Genomic DNA, 23,679 nt, shown 5'->3' with positions numbered 1-23,679 from the left:
CTGTATCTTGCTTTGTTCACCTACAATGTATCTTGGAAATCGTTGTATGTTTTTTCAGGTTTTTTTTTCTGTTTTATTCTTAATTTTTTTTTAAGTGAAATAAACATCATATAGTAAATATGTTTCCTTTGAACCGGCTACATGCTATTTCACACTATGGCTATGCCAGCACTGTGAAGGGACATCTGGGTTGAGTACAGTTCTCATTATACCATTATAAACAATGTTGCAGTAAACATCCATGTACATATTTATTTGTACATGTGTTTGAGTGTGTCTTGGGTAAATTCCTAAAAGTGGCATCACTGGCTCAGAGGTCATGTTATTTTTTTAACTTTTTATTTTGAAATAATTATAGATTCATGGAAAGTTACAAAACTACTACAGAGAGGTTCCAGGTGTCCCTCTCCCAATTTCTCCCAATGACATCATCTTATATAACTATAGTACAATATTAAAGCCAGGATATTGATACAGTCTACAAATCTTACTTACATTTCATCAGTTTTACATGCCCTCATTTGTGAATGTGTGTGTATGTTCTATGCAATTTTATCACAAGTAGATTTGTGTAACCACCACCAAAGTCAATATGCAAAACTGTTCCATCAGCACAAAGATCTTTTGTGCTATACTTTTATAGTGACACCCACACTCCTCCCTTCACCACCACCCGGTTCCTACTCCTGGCAATCAACTAATCAGCTCTCCAGCTCTATAATTTTGTCATTTTGAGAATACAGTAGACCCTTCTTATCTGTGGTTTCACTTTCTGCAGGTTTCAGTTACCCATGGTCAACAGCTGTCTGGAGGGAGATGATCCTCTTTCTGACCTATTGTCAAGAGGTCAATAGTAGCCTAACGCTATGTCACAGTGCCTGTGTCATTCACTTCACTTCATCTCATCATGTAGACATTTTGTCATCTCCCATCATCACAAGAAAAGGAAGGGTAAGTACACTGCAATAGGATAGTTTGAAAGACTACATTCACATAACTTTTATTACAGTCTGTTGTTATAATTGGCCTATTTTATTATTATACTAACTAACTAATAGGTACCTACTTTAGTTGTTAATCTTTTACTGTGCCTAATTTATAAATAAACTTGATCATAGGTATGTATGTATAGGGAAAAACAATGGTATATGTAGGGTTCGGTATTCCTGGTTTCAGGCATCTAACGGGGGTCTTGGACTGTATCCCATGCAGGTAAGGGAGAACTACTATATTCTATAAATGGAATTATACAACATGTAGCCCTTGAGATTGGCTTTTTTCACTCAGCATAATTCCCTTGAGATCCATCCAACATTTGCATGTGTCAGTAGTTGTTCCTTTTTATTTCTGGGTAGTGTTCAATGATACAGACGTACCACTATTTGGTTAACCATTCACCAATTGAAGGGTGTTAGGTTGTTTCCATCGTTTGGCTATGATAAATAAATTTTCTGTGAACACTCATGTACACATTTTCGTGTGTTTTCTTTCTTTGGGATAAGTGCCCAAGAATATGGTTATTGGGTTGTGTGGTAAGTATATTTTAGTTTTTTAAAGAAACTGTCAAACTATTTTCCAGAATGATGGTACCATTCTACATTCTCACTAGCTGTGTATGAGAGACCCAGTGTCTCCACATCCTTGCCTGCATTCTATATTGTCATTATTTTTTTTAAGAGTTTAGCTGTTTTAATAGGTGTGTAGTGATGTATCTTCATGGTTTTAATTAGAATGTCCCCAATGGCCAATATTGTTGAACATATCTTCGGGTACTAATTTGCTGTCTGTATATTCTCTTTGGTGAAATGTCAAAATATCTGCTTATCTCTTGCCCATTTTCGTTCTTTCTTTCTTTTTTTTTTTTTTTACTTTTGAGTTTTGAGGGTTCTTTATACAGGAAATTCTCACTTTTCAAGTTCTGATATACGTGACTTTTTTTTTTCTTTTTTATTGGAACAGTTCTTTTTTTTTTTTTTTTTTTTTTTTTTTACCCCACCAGCTTTATTGAGATATAATTGACATATAACAGTGGGTAAGTCTAAAGTATACAGCATGATAATTTGATACATGTATATATTGTGAAATGTTTACTACAATAAGATTAGTTAACACTTCCTTCACCTCACATAATTACTTTTTTGTTGTTGTTGTTATGGTGACATTTAAGATCTACAGTCCAAGCAAACTCACCCTACTGTACTAAATCCCCAGAACTAAATCTCACCTACTAAACTCACCCTACTGTACTAGATCCTCAGAACTTAATCTTCTTGAAGTTTATATGCTTTGACCAACATCTCATAATTTCTCTCACTGGCCAGTCAGTCCCTGGCAACCACCATTCTACTCTCTGCTTCTGTGAATTTGGCATCTTTAGATTCCTCATTTAAGCGAGATCAGGTTAGCATAATGCCCTCAAGGTCCAGCCATGTCACAAATGATAGGATTTCTTTTTATTTTATGGCTAAATAATATTCATATACCACATTCTTATTCATCCATTGATGGAAATGTCAGTTGTTTCTATGTCTTGGCTATTATGAATAATGCTGCAGTGGTAATGAGAGTACAGATACCTCTTAGGGTTAGCGATTTGGTATCCTTTGGATATATACCCAGAGGTGGAATTCCTGGATCATATGGTAGTTCTATTTTTAACTTCTTGAGGAATCTCTATACTAGTGGATGCACCAATTTACCCTGTTCCCACCAAGAGTACACAAGGATTCCCTTTTCTCCATATTCTTACTCACACTTTATCTCTTGTCTTTTCAATAATAAGCATCCTAACAGGTGACACTGTGGTTTGGGTTTGCATTTTCCTGATGACTAGTAATGTTGAGCCTGTTCATGTATCTGTTGACCATTTGTATGTTTTCTTTGGAAAAATGTTATTCAGATCTTTTGCCCATTTTTTATTGGATTATTATTTTTTTTATACTGGGTCATATGAGTTCTTTATATTTTTTGGATATTATTGCCCCTTAACAGATTTATTTGGCTTGGATATGTTTTCTCCCATTTGGTAGGTTGCCTGTTCATTTTGTTACACGTTTCTTTTGCGGTGCAGAAGTTTTTTTGGTTTTATGTAGCCCCATTTGTTGATTTTTTTGCTTTTGTTCCTTGTGTTTTTTGGTATTATATCTAAAACAATCATTTCTAAAATCAATGTCAAAGAGCTTTTTTCCTATGTTTTCTTCTAGGTGTTTTAAGGTTTTAGGTCTTACATTTAAGTCCTTAATCCATTTTGAGTTAAATTTTGTGAGTGGTTAAAGATAGGGGTTTATTTTCATTCTTTTGCATATGGATATCCAGTTTTTCCAGTACCATTTATTGAAGAGACTATTTTTCCCTCTTGAGTATTCTTAGCTTCATTATCAAATATTAGTTACTTTATAAACATGGGATTATTTATGGTTCCTGATTCTGTTTCATTGATCTGTGTGTCTGTATTTATGCCAGTACCACTGTTTTGGTTATCATTGTTTTGTAATATAGTTGGAAATCAGGAAATGTGTTGCCCCAGCTTTGTTCTTTGTCAAGATTACTTAGGGTGTTTCAGGTTTTTTTTGCAGTTCCATACAAATTTCAGTGTTTTTCTTTTTTCTACTTTTGTAAAAAAAAAATACCATTGGAATTATGATAGAGGTTGCATTGCATCTATAGATGGCTTTGGGTAGTATGGACATTTTAATAATATTAACTCTGCTGATCCATGAACATTAAATGTCTTTACATTTATTTGTATCTTCTTTAATCTTTTTCATCTATATCTTAAAGTTTTCAGTGTATAGATCTTTTACTTCCTTGGTTAAAATTATTTCTAAGTATTTCATTGTATTTGATGCTATTTTAAATGGGATGGTTTTATTTCTTTTTCAGATAGTTTATTGCTAGTGTATAGAAACACACTGATTTTTTTTTTTTAATTCTGGTTAGTTAACAGATGGTGTAATATTAATTTCAGGTGTACAACATAGTGATTCAACACTTCCATACATTACCCCTTGCTCATCACAAGTGTACTCCTTAATCCCCATCACCTATTTAACCCATCTCTTCCCCATCCCCAGCCTCCCCTCTGGTAACCATCAGTTTGTTCTCTATAGTTAAGCATCTGTTTCTTGGTTTGCCTCTTCGTCTCTTTTTCCCTTTGCACATTTGTTTCTTAAATTCCACACAAGAGTGAAATCATATGGTATTTGTCTTTTTCTGACTGACTTATTTCACTTAGCATAATACTCTCTAGCCCCATCCACATCATTGCAAATGGCAAGATTTCATTCTTTTTTTGAGTCTGAGTAATGTCTTTTCCTACCAACATCAGTCCATAAAGTTTGGAAAAGGTGACTGCTTCTTCAAATGTGTGACACCTATGTAAGGCTAAAGGGATCATGAAGAATTAGGGAAACATGACACCACCATAGGAATATAGTGAACTTCCATTAACTGAGTACAAAGAAAAGGAGATACATGAATTGTCTGACATCGTTCTAAAGATGCTCTGAAAGCTATAAGAGAGCTACACACATAAACAACTCAATGATCAGGAAAACAATAGAAGAACAAGACGTTCAACAAAGAAATAGAGAACATAAAGAACTAAACAAAAATTTTGAGACTGAAGAATACAATGATTGTAATGAAGAATTCAATAGAGAGCTTCAACAGCAGACTGGACCAAGTGGAAGAAAGAATCTGTAAACCCAAGGACAGATCATCTGAAATTATCCAACCAGAGGAGCAAAAAGAAAAAGACAGGAAGAGACACAGGATTATTGAAACATCATTAAAAGGAACAACCTATGCATTAAAGTCCCAGAAGAAGATAGGGAAGGGGGGCAGAAAACATATTTAAAAAAATAATGGCTTAGAACTTCCCAAAACTGGTGAAATATTTGCACATCCAAATTCAAGAAGTTAATAAGTGCCCTACAAATTCAACTCAAAGAGATCTTCTCCAAGACACACTATAACAAAACTGTCAGAAACCAAAGACAGAATCTTGAAAGCAGCAAGAGGAAAGAAACTAGTCACTTACAAGGAACACCCATAAGACTGTCAATGCATTTCTCAGCAGAAACGTGACAGGCTGGGAAAAAGTGGGATGATATATTCAAAGTGCTAAAAGAAAAACACTGCCAACAAAGAATACTTTATTTGATAGTTATCCTTTAGAAATGAAAAATAGATTAAAAAAAAAAAGAAGTGAAAACAAGATAAAGACTTTTGCAGAGAAACAAAACTGAGGGAGTTCATCAACACTAGACCTGCCTTATGCCTTACAAAAGATACTGAAAGGAATTCTTTAGGCTGAAATGAAAGGATGGTAACTAGAAACATTAAAATATGAAAATGAAAATGTAAAACGCACTGGTAAAGGTAAGTGCGAAGTCAAATTTGGAATACCCTAATACTGTGATGTGGTGATGTGTTAATCACTTAACTGTAGTATAAAAATTAAAAGAAGTATAATATAATATCTTATATAAGATATCATATAATAATATATAAGATATAACTATACATATTATATATTATATACTTATATATAAAATCAATTATATTATATATAGTTAATATAAATTACAATGAATATATGTTAATATAGTGAATATGAGTTAATATATTAAATATAGTTATAATGAATACACAATATAAAAAGATTTAAATTGTGACATCAAAAACAAAACGTGGGGGTGGTATAAAAGGGACAGAGTTTTTAATGCAATCATAGTTAAGATGTTATCAGCTCAAAATTGACTGTTATATCTAAAACATGTTGCATGTGAGCCTTAGGGTAACTGCAAAGCAAAAACTTAGAGTAGATGGACACAAGATAAGGAGAAGGGAATTAAAGTGTATCACTACAGAAAATCATCAATTCACAAAGGAAGACAGCAAGAGAGGAAAAATGGAAAAAACAAAAAAACCCTGCAAAACCGCCAGAAAACAATGAACAATATGGCATTAGTAAGTCCTTACCTATCAATAATTACTTTAAATGTAAATAGCTCATAATAAATGTTGAACAGGAAAAAGTCATTATATTTCCCTACAATCCTTTGGAAGCTCTTGAAATCTAAGTTTTTACAAAATATGTATACATGATAGCATCTATAAACTGAGCATGATTATTGTAATCAATATGTTGAAAAGCTTACCTTGCAATGCTGTCAAATTGTAATTTTTGTGAATGTTAATCTTTTCATTTTCCTCCAGTTGAAATTTTCATCAGGCCTTTTACTTTTGTGCTACCTCTTACATGATAGTATTATAGTTATTTAAGTCATAAATATAGGCTTAATTCAGATATTCATTAAGCAAAACTCAAATTTAATTTAATGCCACATCCCCACACCCGTTCTGGCTGGTTGGAAGCACTGAGAGGGTGGGTGGGGGGGGGTGGTCAGTCTTCGGCAGATTCTCTATTTCTCCATTTCCTCCTCCCCAGTTTTCTCCCCTCCCAAAGCTGACCTGCCCCTCTGCCCCCACTTCAACTCCAAGTCTAGAGTTAGGAGAAAGAAATGGTTAGACATGGGAAATTCTTATAGGAATTACTATAGGTATACAGGTATACCTATATAGGTATATATTCCTATAAGTACTCTTGGAAGTTGACTTCATACCCTTTTAGCCTGGCATAGGTTCAAAGCAGACTTTGGCTCTTGTGGGTATGTTTTGTGGATTCTCAGAGGTTTCCTGCCAGGTGCCTCTCTTCTGCAGTTCAGTGGGCCTGGGAAACTCTTTTCCTGGTGGCTTCTGTATTTTGTTCTTGTTCTGAGAGAGGGTGCAAGTGAGCGAGGGGCATAGAGAGAGTTGAGAGAGAGAAGTGGGGCTCACCCAAAGCAGGACTCAAACTCTTGAACCATGAGATCATGACCTGAGTCAAAGTCAGATCCTTAACGACTGAGCCACCCAGGTGCCCTCCTGGTGGCTTCTTGAAAGAACTTCCTCCAGTGCTAAGAATATAGTGTTCACCTCCACCTTTTTGTTTTCCGAGGTCACTGTGCTTCTCCAGGAGACAACCCACACCAACTGCGTCTCCTTATGGCCCATGGAAAACATCTGCTCAGCTGTAGCTCAGGCAGCCAGCCATCTGTGTTAGCTCTCTCTGACATGAGGTAGCACAAATTCTCTAAGATCTCCAACTGCAAGAATCATTGTTCCAGTTCTCCCTGGGGTCCTGGTGAGACCCCAGTGAGAAATCCCTTCATAATGCTTGAAGTGACTAGTGTCTCCTCTACACCTCTTACCCTTGTTATCCCCTCACCCTCTCCCCCAGCTGCAACATGGTCTCCAATTCTCTCTAAAGGTGATCATCTCAAAAATAAGTCTTCTCCTCTGTGTAAGTCCTTTTATATCCTCTTACTGGATGAGTCATTTCAAAACTCCAAGAACAAGAACGTTCTCAATACTGCCTTTGTGAATTATGTTGATGATGATTAGGTTTTAGAATTTTGAATCTGTTGTATCTCAGTCAAAGCTTTAATTTTAACATCCTGTTACATTTCTTTATTACCTGTCTTCCTCAAATGAAAGTCATTAGGATTTCTGAAGTTACCAGTGTGGAAAATAGGAGCCTATCTGAAGTCTCCTAGGCTACAATAAGAGAGCTATATGATACAATCTCTTCTGGACTATAAATGAGAGATGAATGTTCTTTTACTGAAAAGCCCAGGAAGTATTATTAGTGGCTTATATCAGCTTACATTCTACATGGTCACACTCTTATTCTGTACCAAAACATTGGAAAATTACTTTAAATTTATTATTTAGCCTGCCACCTAGGGCGGTGGAAAAAATTTAGTCCTTTGCTTAATCATGCCACTCTTTTCGAACCATTTCTAAGAGAAGAATCTGATTTCTGGTCACTTGAGAAAACTAATCCTGCTTATTCACACAAAACAATATCAGTTTAAAAATATGGAAGTCAGCTATCAGCTTAGTGAAGTTATCAATAATATTGGTCTTTTAGTGCAATATATTTTTTCACAAAGATGTAGTTAATCTTTTTATTTAAAAAAAATTTTTTTTAACGTTTATTTATTTTTGAGACAGAGAGAGAGACAGAGCATTAACGGGGGAGGAGCAGAGAGAGAGGGAGACACAGAATCGGAAGCAGGCTCCAGGCTCCGAGCCATCAGCCCAGAGCCCGACGCGGGGCTCGAACTCACGGACCGCGAGATCGTGACCTGAGCTGAAGTCGGAAGCTTAACCGACTGAACCACCCAGGCTCCCCAATCTTTTTATGTTTTAAATGTTTACTCATTTGAGAGAAAGAGAGCACCTGTGAGAAGGGGAGGGAGGGAGGGAGACAGAGAGAGAGAGAGAGAGAAAGAGAAAGAATTCCATTCAGGCTCTTTTGATCAGTCCCTTAAAGAAATTGAAGGCCTTGAACCTAAAATTAAACTTAAAAGAGTCATAAATCCCACTTCAATTTATTACTGTACTTTTCCAGTTATTTTATTTATAAATTCATCTTAAAAGATTTTTCACGGCCTCAGAATTGATGACACTTTTAGCTCCCTTATTCTCAACAACTACTATTTTAGAGGAAGAATAGCTTTAGAATATAACAAACCACAGAAAAACTTAATGGTTAAAACAATAAACATGGGGCGCCTAGGTGGCTCAGTTGGTTAGGTATCTGACTTTGGATTAGGTCATGATCTCACGGTTCATGGGTTTGAGCCTTGTATCGGGCTCTGTGCTGAAAGATCAGAGCCTGAAGCCTGCTTCAGATTCTGTGTCTCCTCTCTCTGCCCCTTCCCTGCTCATGCTCTGTCTTTCTCTGTCTCTCAAAAATAAATAAATGTTAAAAAAAAAACAATAAACATTTATTATTTTTCATGATTCTCTGAGTTGGCTGGGCAGTTCTTCTTCTGGGCTGGCTTGGCCAGAGCTGAATAGTCTATGAAGGCATCACTCTCATGACTGGCAATAGTTTTGACTAGTTAATCTTGGTTAAAAACATCTGTATGACCTTCTTTAGTTGAAAGCTTGGTCTGGATGGGGCTCAGCTGGGACAGCTTCTCTCTGTTCTATGCAGTGTCTCATCATCCCACAGGCTATCAGAGGCTTCTTCACAGGTGGTCTCAGGGTTCTAAAAAACATAACATACCAAAACAAAAAACAAAGTGAGATAGCCCTAATGAACAAGCACTTTTCGCACATCTGCTTACGTCATGTATGTTGATGTCTCATTGGCTAAAACAAATTATACAACCAAACAGATTCAAAGTATAAAGATGTAGACCATATTTTTTTAACAAGAGGAGCTGTGAAGTCATACTGCTATGGGTATGTATATGTGAACAAAAGCATTTGTAGTCATCTTTATAATCTAACACAGATGTCATAGCTTTTTTTTTTTCTCTCTCTTAGTTTTATCAAGAGGCTATCATTTAACAAACTAAAACAACAAAAGCAACCTCTTGGTAAAACAAATATACTCAACCTTAGAATTTGTGTTTTGTTATTTTTTGCCTTCTAAATAAAGTCATATAATCCCTTTATGTATTCTGTGCTTTCCTTTATATCCACTCTTATTCAGCATATCTCCCCTTTATAGGGTTAGGAGCCCACAATCCATTATAATTATAATAACTACAGTGCAGCTGTTTATTTTTTTTCCCCTCCAAATACTATAGGGTGGCAAGAACTAAATTTTGATTTACAGTTGAGTTAGAAAATGAAAGAAAAATTGTAATAGTTGGTAAATTTAAAAACTGTTTTTAAACAGTGTATGCTGAATCTACCCAATTAACAAATATTAGTTCAATTGAGAACAAATATTTATGAAGATTCTCTGTATGCCAGACACTTCTAGATGCTGAGAATACAGTGAGCAAGACAGACAACACCCTGTTTTCACTAAACTTACCTCTGGTGGGGAAGGCAAATAATAAGCAACTAAACAAATAAGTGAATGAAATAATTTTGGATTTTTATTAGTTTTATAAGATAAATCATTAAAACTAATGATGGAGAAAATATGAGTATCACTACTACGAACATATAATAGGCTAATTAAATTTACTAGTTGAGTAGCTGATTCTATATGTTGATGTGTGCAAAAGCCCAGTTTTGAATTTAAACAAGTAAAATAAAATCCAACAAACAGAGGCTCACAGTTCTGAAAATAATAGTTTCTTATTCCTCTATTAGGAGATCTAAAAAAGAAAAGATTACAATTGCATATATCGTAAGCATATTTATGTTGAAAACTTCAAGAAAGCTTGCATTAGTGTTCTTTGGTGGTAAGCAACCAAAATCAATTTTAATTAACTTAAGGGGAAAGGCCTGGACGGGCATGGTAGAGTTCCCAGGATTGAGGGGAAGGGTAAAGACCTAGAAGGAAAACAGAGAAGAAGCACAAGAGTTTGAGTGGCTTTGGGTTGGTATATGTAACAGATTGCATTTAATGACTGGGATTCTTCATCTCCTCTTGTAGGTACACTCTTTGTCATGTAACTTTGCAATTTTCTTCCACTGTGGATGGGGTTTTCTGCCATACTCCTTAAGTGGGACTTGTTTCAGTCAACAGGGTGTAGTAAAAGGACATAGCAGAAGTTTGAAAAAGTGTTTGCACAAAAATGTTTGTTTGCTCTTACTGCTCTGTCATGACCACGAAAACATGCCAGGTTAGCCTACTGAGAATGAGAGGCAAATAGCCCAATGTCTCATCCTCATATTTAGCAGTCAGCTCCCTGCCAGACATGTGGACAAGCTCATCCATGACAAGAAGAACTACTCACTTTCTGATCTGCAGATTTATGAGCCAAATAATGCTCATTCTTTCAAGGAACGGGGACTTAGAGTTGATTAAATAATACTACTATTATGGCAAAACATAACTGATACAATGTAGATCTCAGAAGAGTAGCTGATGGATGCCTATTTTAGGCACAGCTATTTTCAGTTATTTTGTCCTCCTGCTCACCATTCCAATTCTGTAAATAAACACATAAGTTGACCCAACTTGGGTCATGTGTGCACACATTGGCTAGAAGAGAGCAGGTCACCTTGTCATTTCCACCAGTCCTTATCCAATGGAGGATGTGCTAAATCTCCTACAAAAGGTAGAATGAATATTGATTTGACAAAAATACTTACAAGGGCCCTTACTGAATAACACCGAGTATTTGTTTAAAAAGTGTTTTATGATATTGACAAATATTTAAATGTTAGGGTGTTTATTTATTTATTGTTTTCACAAAGATTTTGTGAGATTTATTTATTTATTTATTTATTTATTTATTTAAATATAATGTATTGTCAAATTGGTTTCCATACAATGCCTAGTGCTCATCCCAACAGGTGCCCTCCTCAATGCCCATCACCCACTTTCCCTCTCGCCCATCCACCATCAACCCTCAGGTTGTTCTCAGTATTTAAGAGTCTCTTATGGTTTGTCTCCCTCCCTCTCTGTAACTGTTTTGTTTTGTTTTTTTAATGTTAGGGTGTTTAAAAAGAAAAAAAGATTATTTAAGAGCCAGCTTGATTAGGAATTCATATATTCATTCACCAAATACTTACTGACTTGCTACCATGAATAAGGCACTGTGCAAGGGTTAGAGATACAGAAAAAGCAAGTGTGTGTGTGTGTGTGTGTGTGTGTGTGTGTGTGTGTGTGTTTCTTAGATCATCACCATGTGGAAAGACAGGCAATGAATCCCATGATTATATTGCAGTAGAGTGCTTGAGTTCAAATATGTATGGGGTGAGTGAGAGAAGGGGGTAGGTGGGTCCTACCTCAATGTAGGGGTCTCAAAGAGGAATACAAGAGAAAATAATGCTTTAATTCATCTTGAAGGTGGATGAGAAGATTGTTCCAGACAGTTCATGTGTAAAGGAAAGAAGGAATGAGAGAAAATGGTGAATTGAGGGAATTACTTGTATGTGATATAACCAGGGTGGTTTAAATGGATTAAGAATGAAAGACAGACAATGGCCAGATGGTACAAGACAATGCTTGAAGTGTGAAGGACTTTAGACTTTGTCCAAAGGTGGTAGAAAACTATTGAGGAATTTTAAATAAAAGAGTTGTGTGCTCATTTAAAAAAAATTACGATAAAAACCACATAACATAAAATTTACCATCTTAGCCATTTTTGAAGTATACACTTCAGTAGTATTAAGTATATTCACATTGCTGTGAAACAGATCTCTAGCTCCCCTAAAGTGTTTTCCTGTCAGCTTTGGCTACAAGAAAGAGAAATCAAAGTTATAAAGATAAGAGATCCTTGTCAGAGGTCTTATTTAATGAAAACTTCCCTTGTGCCAAATTATTTGAAGGGTGTTTGTTTAGAATCAGTTCTTCAGAGAGAAATATTTTCTTTGTGTGCTTCATTATTTGTAACTTAGTTCGCAGTACCTTGAGTAATTCGCTAACAGCATCAAGATGAACAAACATACAAATAGTATGCTCTACTGAAGCATAGTTTAAAAAATTAATTCAGCAAGTATTATATATTTATCTGATTTCTTTGATTGTTTAGCATGCACTTGGCATTGTGCTGTTTTAGAGGCTTCAAAAAATTCTTTAATATTCATTGTAATGAAAAGCTTAAGACTTTTGGGAAATGTAAAAAAAATCACAAGATACATTAGATAATAGTACCACTGAGAATTACTAGATTAGATGTTAATGTAGAGCTACTACTCTGATAAGGTTGTGCTTGAAAATCATTCTGAGTATATTTATCTAATGGTGTGTCACAAAGGGTCCTGAAACTTGATGACTTCACACAACAAAAATTATTATCTCATGCAGTCCAAGGTCAGAAATCCTAGAGGGGGTTAGCTAGGTGGCTCTGGCTCAGCATTTCTCTTGAGGTTCCAAACTGCCAGTGAGGGCTGCAGACATCTCAAGGCTTAACTGGGCTGGAGAATCTAGCCAAGCTGACTCATATCAGGATCAGCCAGTCTCCATTCTTTTATGGCTGTTGGGGGAGGCTTTAGTTCCTCACCATGTAAACCTCCCCAGAGGGCTGTTCACAACATGGCAGCTTGCTTCCCTCAGAGTCAGCCATCTAAGAGGGAACCAGAATGAATGCCCAAGGTGGAAGTCACAGTCTTTCTATAACCTAACTCGAGAGTGACGTATCAGACTAATTCTGGTAAAATGTGTCCAGGACTACACAAGAGGGTGGGTATCAGGAGGCAAGGTTTATTGGGAGCCATTATGGATGCTGTGGACTACACAGGCAGGTAGATCAGCTGTGCAGAGGAAGAACGGCTAGTCATCTAAGGCAGCTGATGGGCTGTCCTGTATAGCTAATGAAAGGCCTCCAAGATCTTGCCTGCTGGCAGCTGGCCTGTTTATAATGGTCTGCTTGGGGCCACACGGCTGGCTGACTGAGATAGCCTTCATTTCAAGAATCTTGAGGAGATGTGGGCAACTTATAGTGGCAAGAAGTCAGAAATATAACATTTGAACCATCCCTTTGATCTTACCTCTGTCTAGCTACCTACATAGCCTTTAATAAGCCTATTTCATCCCAGCATATGTAGTGAACCCTGGAGATGCAGTGGTGAACAAATAGAAATGATTTTGACCCGTATAAAACTTTCTTTTTTTAACGTTTATTCATTTTTAAGAGACAGAGACAGCGCGCAAGCAGGGGAGGGGCAGAGAGAGAGAGGGAGACAGAGAATCCGAAGCAGGCTCCAGGCTCTGAGCTGTCAGCACAGAGCCCGATGCAGGGCTCGAACTCACAAACTGCGAGGTCATGACCTGAGCCGAAGTTGGTGCTCAACCGACTGAGCCACCCAGGCACCCCGACCCTTATAAAATTGTCAGTATGATAGATGAGATATGTATTAACTAATTTCACAGGTAATCACTTAATTACAATTACAGTAATGGCAGCAGGTTTTTTTTCAATATATGAAGCTTATTGTCATATTGGTTTCCATACAACACCCAGTGCTCATCCCAAAATGTGCCCTCCTCAATACCCATCACCCACCCTCCCCTCCCTCCCACCCCCCATCAATCAGCAGTTTTGTTTTAAAGTCCATAGAAAGTGTCAGGGCCTCTTCTAGGCATGGACACAAAGTCAGCTTCAAACTCATCTTCAGAGGCCTAAGAGTTATGCAACCGTAAAATGAATGGGCAACTGTTACCTTGGGTTTAGAATAAGGTCTTTTTTTGTTGTTGTTTTTTTTAAATTTTGGTAGAGGAGGTAGGTTGCTTGCAAACTGCTGCTTTTGTTGATGTGGTGAGTTCAGAGAAGCCAGCCAGAGTTCTGAGAACAGAACACACGTCATCTCCTATAACCTGATCCTTAGGTTCTCACTATAACTTCAGCATGTTGAACAATAGTGTTTCTGGGAAGACTTACAATTACAGAAATTTGTTTCTTTTTAGGATACATAATCTCTGCTGCCGCCATTAGACACATTCAAAAATAAATTAATAATCCATTAAAGGTATCGATGCTTGGGCAATTAGTTTATTTAATATTTGATGTGCCTCATATCCTCTAGTTTATTTATATTAAAAAAACAAACAGTTGAAATTTTCATCTTCTTTTAGTGCATTAAGCTTTCATCAAGCCTTTTAGGTTAATTGGTCACAGTTTTTGCTTTGTTTCTGTGGTTGTGTCATGATGGTATCTTAAGTTGTCTTCTTTTGATAGAGACACACTTTTTCCTACAATAAATATATAGGAATATTTTTACATGTTGAAATAAATAGGTTTTCCCCATTTTTCTTGAAACACAAAAATGCTTGGTCTGGCTTCCATTCCCCCACACATGAGGCAAATATATGTAAGAAATAGTTCATTTCCCTCTGCTCTTGAAAAGAAAAAGTAGCACATCCACACTGATAAATGCAAACTGATATTTGGCCTTGAGTTAAGGCGGCAACATGGAATAGCAGAGACTGTGGCAAACTGGTGAGTGGGCACCGTGTTAAAGGACACAGCTGCTGCTCAGGTTTAGCCCATGTTGCCCTTTGGGAATGTGGGCCCATTGTTGGAAAAGCTTCCAAATTTTCAAGAGATACTGTCACTCCAAATTCTTGTGTGAAATCGCCTGGCATTTAAAGGTCAAATCTTATTAGGGGCGCCTGGGTGGCTCAGTCAGTTAATCCTCCAACTTTGGCTCAGGTCATGATCTCACAGTTTGTGGGTTTGAACCCTGTGTCGGGCTCTGTGCTGACAGCTCAGAGCCTGGAGCCTGCTTCGGATTCTGTGTCTCCCTTTCTCTCTGCCCCTCCCCTGCTTGCACTCTGTCTCTCTGTCTCTCAATAATAAATACATGTTAAAAAAAAAAAGATTTAAAGGTCGGTCTTATCGGATATGTCACTTACAAATATCTTCTCTCATTCCATAGGTTGCCTCTTAGTTTTGTTGATTGTTTCCTTCACTCTGCAGAAGCATTTTATTTTGATGAAGTCCCAATAGTTCATTTTTGCTTTTGTTTCCCTGGCCTCAGGAGACGTATCTAGAAAGAAGTTGCTGTGGCCGAGGTCAAAGATGTTACTGCCTGTGTTCTCCTCTAAGATTTCGATCGTTTCCTGTCTCATATTTAGGTCTTTCATCTATTTTGAATTTAGTTTTGTGTACGGTGTGAGAAGGTGGTCCAGTTTCATTCTTTTACACGTTGTTGTTCAGGTTTCCCAAAACCATCTGTTGAAGACTGTTTTTTTCCCGTTAGCTAGTCTTTCCTGCTTTGTCGAAGATTAATTGACCGTATAGTTGTGGGTTTATTTCTGGGTTTTCTATTCTGTTACTATGATCTATGTGTCTGTTGTTGTGCCAGTATCATACTGTCTTGATTACTACAGTTTTGTAATATAACTTGAAGTCCAGAATGGTGATGCCCCCGGCTTTGCTTCTTTTTCAAGACTGCTTTGACTATTCGAGGTCTTTTGTGGTTCCATACACATTTTAGAATTGTTTGTTTTAGTTCTATGAAAAATGCCATTGGTATTAAAATCAAAACTTAAAAAAAGAGTGCCTTCTCTAATAAAAAGTAAACGAATAAAGGTCAGTCTTAGACAAACAATGAAACACCGTTTAGGCCAAACAAAATTGATCGGAGGCTGAGTTTAAGTTGGGAGCTGCCACATGCTGGGGCTTAATGGTATGTGGAACAGACACCCAGGGTTCCAGCACCGTGTGCTGTGTGGGAGAATGAGAGCCACGCCGGCCAAGCAGAACCACACCTGGGGCACTTCCACAGTCTGCCGGACACCACAGCAGCACAGCCAGGCAGTTGACCTGTGGGCCCAGCCCTCTGTTGAGGGAGAAGTGACACTGTGGCGGGCCACTCGGACTCCACTGTGCTCTGCACTCGGAAGCAAATGCCTTTGGACTGGCTGGATTCCTGCATGCCTGGATCATGCAGGGAAACCTCAAGAAGGAGATGGCAGGCTTCCTTTTTTATAATTCTGGTGGGTTCTGGACAGTTCAGTGGAGGGACCGAGAGAGGCCTATGTTTAGATCTGATATTGGTGAAGCAGGCCACAAATGTTACCGGTGCTGAGGAGTGGGGAGAAGGCATAACAGAAGGAGGTGACCTAGTCTAGGGGTCAGGAAAGCCTCCCCAAGAAAATCTCAACAGTGAGTGGTAGTTAGCCAGGCAAAGGGCAGCAAAAGAGATGTCCGGGTAGAGGAACTAGCCTATGAGCTGGCCCTGAGGTGGGAAGGATCATTGTGCTTTTGAGGAAATTGAAAATATGCAGAAAAGGACAGCGATTCTTCTGAAGCTGGAGCCACACTGTAAAGGTAAAATGGTAATGTTATGGGGCACCTGGGTGGCTCAGTCGGTGAAGTATGACTTTGGCTTAGGTCTTAATCTCCTGGTTTGTGGGTTCGAGCCCTGCGTCGGGCTCTGTGCTGACAGCTCAAAGCCTGGAGCCTGCTTCTGATTCTATCTCCCTCTCTCTCTGCCCCTGCCCCACTTGCACTCTGTCGCTGTCTCTCTCAAAAATAAAAAAAACAAAACATTAACAAAATTTTTTTTAAGTTATAATGTTGTAGGTGTTGTAATAGTTTTGACCTTTAGTCCCAAGACTGATGTCAAATAGGAGGATGGCATGATCAGATCAGTGGGTTTTTTAAAGTAGACTTTTTGTTGAAGTATAACATGTAAAGAAAAGAGTGCAAATCATAAGCATGCGGTGTAATGAAATTTTACAAAGTAAACACTGTCATGAATGAAACTAGTACCCAGATCGAGAAACAGAAGTAGTAGTACCTAGAATTCCTTCTTCCAGTTGTTACCTACCCCAATGCTACTCCCAACATCAAAAACTGGTTTTGCCTAAACATCCTAGATGTTTTTTTTCCCCAAAGAAGACATACAGATGGCCAAAAGGTACATGAAAATGTGCTCAACATCACTCATCATCAAGGAAATACAATTCTAAACCACAATGAAATGTCACCTCATACCTGTTAGAATGGATTTTATCAAAAAGGTAAGGTATCACAAGTGTTGGCGAGGATGTGGATTAAAGGAAACCCTGTGTACTGCTTGTGGGAATGTAAACTGGTTTAGTCACCGTGGAAAACAGTATGGCGGTTCCTCGTAAAATTAAAAATAGAACTACCATGTGATCCAGAAATTTCACTCCTAGTTATATACCCAAAGGAAATGAAAATAGGATATTGAAGAATTACATGCACTTCCATGTTTATTGCAGCATTATTCAGAATAACCAAAATATGGAAACAACCCAAGTGTCTGTCAACAGATGAATGGATAAAGAAAATGTGATATATATAGAAATCTTGCCATTTGTGACAACATAGATGGATCTTGAGGGTGTTATGCTAAGTGAAATAAGTTGGAGTAAGATGAATGCTGTATGACCTAACTTATATGTGAAATTAAAAAGAAAAAAAGTCAAACTTATAGAAACAGAGAGTAGAATGGTAGTTACCAGGGGCTTAGGGGTGAGAGATGGGGAGATGCTGGTCAAAGAGTGTAAGCCTTCAATTCTAAGATGAGTAAGTTCTGGGGATCTAATGCACAGCCTGGTGACTATGGTTAGCAATACTGTATTACATACTTGAATTTGCTAAGTATTCTCACCACAGGGGCACCTGGGTGGCTCAGTCAGTTAAGCATCCAACTTCAGCTCAGGTAATGATCTTGCAGTTCGTGAGTTTGAGTCCCACGTCAGGCTTTGTGCTGGCAGCTCAGAGCCTGGAGCTTGTTTCAGATTCTGTGTCTCCCTTTCTCTCTGCCCCTCCCCTGCTCATGGTCTCTCTTGCAAAAATAAATAAGCTTTAAAAAAATTTAAAAAAACCAACATTCTCACCATATACACATACATGCATGCACACACGCATACGCTCACACATACACAATAACTCTGAGGTAATAGATGTGTTAATTGACTTCGTCATGATAATCATTTCACAAAGTATATATGAAATTGTCATATTGTGTACACTTTAAATCTTTACAATTTTATCTGTCGGTTATGCCTCAGTAAAGCTGGAGGAAAAGAACAAAGTGGCTTTGCCTAATTTTGAGCTTTACATATGTGGAATTATAAATATGTACTTCTTTGTGTCGATATACTTCAGTCAATATCATGTCTCTGAGATCCATCCATACTGCTGTGTCTACATGTAGCTCATTCTACTTTCTATGCTCTGTAGAATTCCAGTGTACTCTTTCTGCTGATACGGACTTTTGGGTTGTATATGGTTTGATACTATTACAAATAATGATGCAAGGAATGATCTTGTACCTGTCTTTTGGTGAACATAGCATATGGATGGATTTCTGTTGATTGATGTTTTTTTTTCAACGTTTTTTTTTTTTATTTATTTTTGGGACAGAGAGAGACAGAGCATGAACGGGGGAGGGGAAGAGAGAGAGGGAGACACAGAATCGGAAACAGGCTCCAGGCTCCGAGCCATCAGCCCAGAGCCTGACGCGGGGCTCGAACTCACGGACCGTGAGATCGTGACCTGGCTGAAGTCGGACGCTTAACCGACTGCGCCACCCAGGCGCCCCTGTTGATTGATGTTTTAAAGAGAACATTGTGCTTCTGTGGTAGCATGAAATCGAGGGAAGGCAAGAGTAGATGTGGAGAGAAATGGAGAATGTCTTGCAGTGGTCCAAGTACCGAGGTGGGGGTAGCTTGGACAAAGGTGTTGGCAGTGAAGATGACAGATTGATGGATCCTGGAGCTTTTAGGAGCATTGTCACAACTTAGTTACTGATCATATATAAAGGATGAAATAAGGGCAAATGTCAGTAGTACCTTCAATGCTTCTGAGTTGTTTAATGTGGAAATTGATATTTGATTCATCATTAAGGCATTCTGGGTTTACTGACTTGGAAGCCATTTGTAGAAGTGTATGAGTTATCATTGCCTGAGTTCAAAACTTTGATTTAAAAAAGCAATGATTTTAGAAAGTCATCTAAAACGAAGTATAATGATTTGCATGCAATTTTTACAAAAAAACAAAAACAAAAAAAAACCCCTGATTACTGTAGTCTTAAGCTTGCAGAATACATACTTATATATTATCCTTAAAGTGGTTTTAAATGTACTCATTTGCAATATTCCAATTAAAAAATGTTCACCTTTAAAAAGATGTAGATGGGTAGGGAGTAGATTTTCATTCCTAAGAGAATTACTGCACTTTTCACTTCTGTCATGGCTTGATAGAGATTGAATTATATCACTTGATGGCTGGATATTGTGTAAAATGAACCGTTCTCAATTCCATTTCTTATAGGCCAACACCTTCACATCCCTCAATTGCTGTTTCAATAGCTACTTTATTGGTAGTCTTAGCATAGGGGCTAAAGCAGACTGAGCAGAACCCCAACCATTGATTTATTTGGATACAGGCTAAGAAGTTTAAGTAGACAATGGTGTGGGAACTTCCAGCACCTCAATTGTTGAAACGAGGATTTTGTTTTACAGCATCAAACTACATGTGGTGCCTCACTAAAAGTCAGGTTAATAAGAAATGATATGTGTTGCAAAGATTCATGGAGTCTCATTTAATGATTAGTTTGTTTCTCTTTCCTTTCCCTTTTTAAATTATAGGACATTGTATGTGGAAAAGGAAAATAGTTCAATATAAGGACAACTGTAACCTTTGCTTTAGGTATCAATGGTTTTATTCCTTTATCATGGTACTGTCTTTGGACAAATTCTAGTTTTCCTCATCTATAAGTTCTGCAGATGGTTGTGGCTTAATTTCATGGCATGTGCTATATTTATTCTTTCTCATTAGTGTGTTTTTAATCTGTTACATGTCACTTCTGGCCTTTGCTCTGCCCCCGAGATCCTTCTGTTCTATTCCCTGTGTTTCTTTTCACTGACGGGACTCACTGGGCAAAGCACTGGGTGCCAAGGAAGATAGGAGTTATAGAGAACCTGATTTTTGCCCTCATGTTCTCCAGGTTTAAATATGGTTCACGTAGAAGGTCAGAGCAGTGTTGTTTTTTATAACTTTTATTGTCTTCATTTACACAAGGCCTGATCAAATATGCACTATGCTGTTTTCATGGGTGTGGCCCACGGTTCATTCCACTGCAAGGCATGAGTCACAAACCTAAGCAATAATTCCAGCTGGGTGGCTTTTTTTTTTTTTTTCCATCTAATCTTTTGACAGGTCTCAAAGACTCTGTAAGCCTTGGTTTCCCCATCTGTAAAATTAGAATAGTAATATCTGTTCTAGTGACCAGATGAAGTTGTTGTGAGGGACAAATGAGACACCAAGAAATACTTGAAAAATTGAGATGTGCTATATGAATGTACCATGAAATTGATATTTTATAATGATCAGTTGTACTTGTTAAATTGTTGTTTTGACTGCTTGCAACAGAGACTCAAATTAACAGCACCTTGAAAAAGATGGAATTTTATGTCTCTCTCATGAAATGATGTGATATGCACAGTCATCAGGAGCTCAATCTTTTTTTATCTTGTTGTTCCACCATCTGTAGATTTTTGTTCTCATTTGCAAGGTCCAAGGTGGTTCATCACTTTGTCTAAATTCCAGCTAGCAGTGGGAATGAAGCAAAAGGAATGGAAGAAGGTATCTTTTCTCTTTAAAAGCCACATACCACTTCCTTTCATATACTATTCACAATGCAAAGGGGGCCACCCTCAGCTGCACGGGAGGCTGAGAACTTAACCTGCCTAGCTGAAAATTATAGGCACTATCACCAGAAAAGAAGATGGAGCAAAAAGATATTGGGATACGTCTCTAAATTTCTGCCACATGAATTGAGAAGAAGAATAATGGAGTGAACTTTAAAAGGTGTATTATAGAACAACCCTGTCAAATACATAATTTCTAAATCTCTAGTAGCCACATTACAAAGTAAAGTTAATTTTCATAATATGCTATATTCTGTATATTTTCCACTCCACATCCCACCAGAAGTAGCTCTTAGTCAGAATTAGAATTTGAGAACAGTAGATATAAGAATACAAGTGGTTTCACAGAATCATGAGGGAGCTCTGTATTCACACACAAGATCAAGTAAGTCAGGCATAGGTTATTTGGGAAAGAGACATATGGAGATGTGTTTTCAAATGTAGATCCAAAGAGGAGACAGGATGGCTGTGTGGTCCTTATTTAAAGCTTCAGAGCATTGGTACAGTCATTGAGTATTGCTCATCCAAAGAGTAGATAAAAGTCCATGTTGGCAGGTGCTTGGTTTCATAGCATCCAGCTGGAGAGTGGTTGGTTTTTTTAAATTGTTATTATTTTTAATATCTATTTATTTATTTATTTATTTATTTATTTATTTATTAAATTTACATCCAAGTTAGTTAGCTTATAGTGCAATAATGATTTCAGGAGTAGAATCCAGTGATTCATCCCCTACATATAACACCCTGTGCTCATCTCAACAAGTGTCCTCCTTAATACCCCTTGACCATTTAGCCCATCCCCCAACCCACAACCCCTCCAACAACCCTCAGTTTGTTCTCTATATTTAAGAGTCTCTTATGTTTTGTCCCCCTCCCTGTTTTTATATTATTTTTGCTTCCCTTCCCTTGTTCATCTGGTTTGTATCTTAAATTCCACATATGAAAGAAGTTGCCTTTCTCTGAGTAATTTTGCTTAACATAATGCACTCTAGTTCCATCTACATCCTTGCAAATGGCAAGATTTCATTCTTTTTGAGGGCAGAGTAATACTCCATTGTATATATATGCCACATCTTCATCTATTCATCTGTTGATAGACTTTGGGCTCATTACATACTTTGGCTATTGTTTACAGTGCTGCTGTAAGCATTGGGGTACATGTGCCCCTTTGAAACAGCACACCTGTATCCTTTGGATAAATAGAAAGGTGCAATTGGTGCAATAGGGTAGTTTTATTTTTAATTTTTTGATGAATCTCCATACTGTTTTCCAGAGTGGCTGCACCAGTTTGCATTCCCACCAGCAGTGCAAAAGAGTTCCTCTTTCTCCGCATCCTCGCCACATTTGTCGTTGCCTGGGTTGTTCATTTTAGCCATTCTAACAGGTGTGAGGTGGTATCTCATTGTGGTTTTGATCTGTATTTCCCTGATGATGAGTGAGGTTGAGCATTTTTTCATGTGCCTGTTAACCATCTGGATGTTTTCTTTGGAAAAGTTTGTATTCATACCCTTTGCCCATTTCCTCACTGGATTATTTGTGGGTTTTTTTTGGGTGTTGAGTTTAATAAGTTCTTTATAGATTTTGGATACTAGCCCTTTATCGTTTGCAAATATCTCCTCCTATTCTGTCAGTTGTCTTTTAGTTTTGTTGATTGTTTCCTTTACCGTGCAGAAACATGTTATCTTGATGAGGTCCCAATAGTTCATTTTTGTTTTGTTTCCCTTGCCTCTGGAGACATGCTGAGTAAGAAGTTGCTGTGGCCAAGGTCAAAGGGGTTTTTGCCTGCTTTCTCCTCTAGGATTTTGATGGCTTTTAGTCTTATGTTTAGGTCTTCCATCCATTTTATTTTTGTGTACGGTGTAAGAAAGTGGTCCAATGAAGAAAAGGTTCATTCTTCTGCATGTCGCTGTCCAGTTTTCCCAACACCATTTGCTGAAGAGACTGTCTTTATTCCATTGGATATTCTTTCCTGCTTTGTCAAAGATTAGTTGGCCATACATTTATGGGTCCATTTCTAGGTTTTCTATTCTGTTCCATTGATCTAAGTGTCTGTTTTTGTGCCAGTACCATACTATCTTGATGATTACAGCATTGTAATACAGCTTAAAGTATGGAATTGTGATGCCTCCAGTTTGGCTTTATTTTTCAGGATTGCTTTGGCTATTTGGGGTCTTTTCTGGTTCCATACAGATTTTAGGATTGTTTGTTCCAGCTCTGTAAAGAATGCTGGTGTTATTTTGATAGGGATTGCATTGAATATGTAGATTGCCTTGAGTAGTATCGACATTTTAACAATATTTGTTTCAAGAGTGGTGGTTCTAAGAGAAAGTCCAGCTGCTAGGAGTGCTGGGCTACTTTCACTCCAGATTTACCTAGAAGGGAACAAAGAAAGGGTGACTGGGTGGCTCAGTTGGTTGAACATCTAAATTGATTTCAGCTCAGGTCATGGTCCCAAGATTGGGGGATCAAGCCTTGCATCAGGCTCTGCACTGAGTGTGGAGCCTGCTTAAGATTCCCAGTCTCTCTCCTCTCTTTCTCCCTCTGCCCCTCTCCCCTGCTTGCACATGCTCTCTTTA

The 23,679-nt window shown here is 37.7% G+C and overlaps 1 long non-coding RNA gene across 1 annotated transcript in view; it reads left to right on the top strand.

Moving 5' to 3' along the window:
- The first annotated feature begins 14,010 nt into the window (after window positions 1-14,010).
- LOC131495596 (uncharacterized) overlaps window positions 14,011-23,679 on the top strand; it is a 65,414-nt gene continuing 55,745 nt past the window's right edge. The window contains exon 1 of the long non-coding RNA XR_009254008.1: window positions 14,011-16,411. This is a non-coding gene — a long non-coding RNA (uncharacterized LOC131495596). The remainder of the gene's footprint in view (window positions 16,412-23,679) is intronic.

The sequence above is a fragment of the Neofelis nebulosa genome, chromosome 15 (assembly GCF_028018385.1).
Source record: "Neofelis nebulosa isolate mNeoNeb1 chromosome 15, mNeoNeb1.pri, whole genome shotgun sequence".
Lineage (NCBI taxonomy): Eukaryota > Metazoa > Chordata > Mammalia > Carnivora > Felidae > Neofelis > Neofelis nebulosa.
The sequence above is the reverse complement of the archived record's forward strand: the minus strand, read 5'-3'. Positions and strand labels throughout refer to the sequence as shown.